Here is a 2,888-nt window from a genome sequence, read left to right as displayed (position 1 = left end):
CAAACAGTCTGAAATGATTTGTAAACCTTACCAGTGCATGTAGACATCAGTTTTTGTGTCTGCTTATCAATATCAAGGTGCCAGAGGCTGGAAACATCAATGCGTTTCTTGTTGTGAAGTCGCATATGGCGCAGCAGTGATTTTTCAGCTGTCTGCCTTGGTTTTTGTGAAACCGCAGAGGAGCAAACACGTTCATTTTCACTGCAATCCTCAAAAGCTGCAAAGTTAAAAACAAAATGACAGTTTGGGCAGAGATCATTCCTGTTTTAAAAGAAGGCTCGTCAAAGGAGGGGTCAGTTCAGCAACCTTTCTGGCTGGTAACGGGTCTGTTTCCCAACATCACAGAAGAATAGGCCTCTGAGGCATGATGTGAAGCATTCCTTCAAAGCCTTAACAGATTTCCTGGGGTTTCGAAGGAGAATGCAGTCTTCATATTCTCCCAAGTGATTCTCTGAGGAACCAGAGCAACTGAATTACAGGAAGAGTATGTGCAGTTGTCAGTTCTGCTCTTGATTAAAATGGAAACCCAGCCAGGTCACTCAGCTCTGGCTGCCTGTGCAGGGAGGAAAGTGTACCGCGACCAGGGAAGGGACCCCTCCATCCAGCTATAAGTGGACACACACACACACGCACCCGTCTCCCCTCTCAGCAGGAGTACTTGTATCAGCACATCACTCTCCTTTTCCCCTTGAATTGTTCTTGCCAGGAGATAGAAGACAAAAGCCAGCCTCTCCCAATTCAAGTCAGTGGAGTCCCGTCAAAGAAGCTGGGGAGAAAAGAGATACAAATATCTCTCTACAGGTTCTATTTGCCTCTTTTTCACCCCCATTCCAAAATTTCTTCACTGACACCCTGTGCCCTTGTAGATGTAAAACTTTGCTCAAAAGTGGATCTGACAGCAGTTACTTACAGGCAGAATTTGCCTGTAGTTTCCTATGAAACCAGTGGACCTCGGCCCGTCAGGAGGTGAGAATGACCCGGGGAGCTTTGTGAAATTGTGAGTGAGCAGCTGCCAGGTTGGGGGTGGGGTGGGGGGGCAGGCATCTGGGTTAAGCAGTGTCTGTCAACCTGGCTGCCGTGGCTGTCACCTGGGGGATGCTCCAAGAATGCTGGTGGGAGGCCCAGCCCCGGGGACACCCTCAGGTGACTTAAGGGAATTTCAAACAGTGCTAGCACCTAAAACTAATACATTAAGCAATTACTAAACATACAGTGACTTGAGGTTCGATGTTTACATTCAGCAAATTTAATTCCATTCTTATTTACTGAAAATATTGCTGGCTGACAAAACTGAATCTAAAAGTCACTGATTATGGACATACACAAAGATAACCACATGCTTGAGAACCACAATATGCCAGACACTGAAAACCAAACAAAACAAAATATGTGCTAAATAAAACTCTGAGAACCTTTGAAAATGTGGACACTTCATAGCAGTGTTTAGAAGTGTTTCGTTAATATTTTAAGACAAATATATCAAAACCTTGGCATGTTATAATTTCAAGTTGCCAGTTTTGCCTTAAATTTTGTCAGAAAGTTACAGCTACCTATATTGCCAGTGCTGGGTCAGCTTAATTTGACTCACGTTTAATAGGACTTGACATTAAAAGCTCACACTACCCTGAAATATTTTGTTTCACATACGGTGACATTCAACATTCAAGTGCCAGTGTTTTCGTACTGTCTTTTGGTCAAGTTTCTTTAAACTTTCAAATAATCACTTTTAGGCTTACAAAAATAAATATTTGTCGAAATGTTCAATAAATATTACACAAACTAGCAGCAAAAAGTATCTAAAATCTGTCGTGTGCAAATAGTTTTCTTCTCAACTATCATTCCATGGTCCCCAATAAAATTTTAGAATCTAGTTCCTAACACGCTGCGTTCAACAATTTCCAAGAGACAAAATAAGATTGGAAGTTTAAGGACACACAACAAGACATATATCTAAAATTCTCTGAATGTACAATAAAATAAGTATCTTGTAAAAATTTATGGGCAAAATGTATGAGTCTAAATCTATACTAATTGAAATAGCACCGTAAAAAATGACCTCAGTACTGTCAAGTGCACCTCCTTAATAAAGTTTTAGAACAAGGCACAGTACACTTGAAAATCTATTGCACTTTAAGAAATTTTTGCCGCCTTATGCCATTGTAAATATTAGTCTATAAAGATCACTATATTCCAACCACAAAATGAGCACAGAATTCCAAGTGGCAGAGGCATTTTTAGTTGGTGAACAATCATCTTTGGTCAAATTTAGCAGAAAGCGACTGTAAATACAATGGAAACCTATGCAACTAAAATACACTAAAACTGCGCTATATAGAAATAACAGCTTGTGCAGTTTAGTACATATTGCCAACCTGTGTGATCTCAAGAATTTCAGAGTTTGTAGCTGCTCTGATTTACAAATTCTACAAGTGTAAGCCATTTTAACATTTCCGCGCAGCTTAAACAGAAAAAAAGAGAATCTGCATTAAAATAAAAGCCTGCTGCACAATCCCTCCTGCTCATATCCTCTTGACCAAAAAACATCAACACTAGCATGCATTAAAGACCAAAATCCAAGCAGGTCCTTAAAAGGACTGGTCACTGGCATGGTCAGCCATTCTACTGCTCCAATCTTATTTACGGCAGGCGTTCAAAACATCTAATTAGATGAAATTTCCCCTAAACACTTTTGTTATCAAAACTTTTAAACTTTTCCTATAATAATTTGCCCACATCTGCCTAGCTTAGAATTAGTAACCTAAACATTAAAAGAGGAATTGCTGTATTTACTTGCATTAACTTCGAAGAGTGCTTTGAAAAATGTATGGATGTATTCATACATGCCACCTCATCATGACTGGAACGGCTTTTTTTTTTTTTTTTTTTTG

This window comes from Lipotes vexillifer, unplaced genomic scaffold (genome assembly GCF_000442215.2).
Source record: "Lipotes vexillifer unplaced genomic scaffold, Lipotes_vexillifer_v1.1 scaffold132, whole genome shotgun sequence".
In the NCBI taxonomy this organism is placed as follows: Eukaryota; Metazoa; Chordata; class Mammalia; order Artiodactyla; family Lipotidae; genus Lipotes; species Lipotes vexillifer.
Note: the sequence above shows the minus strand (reverse complement) of the source record.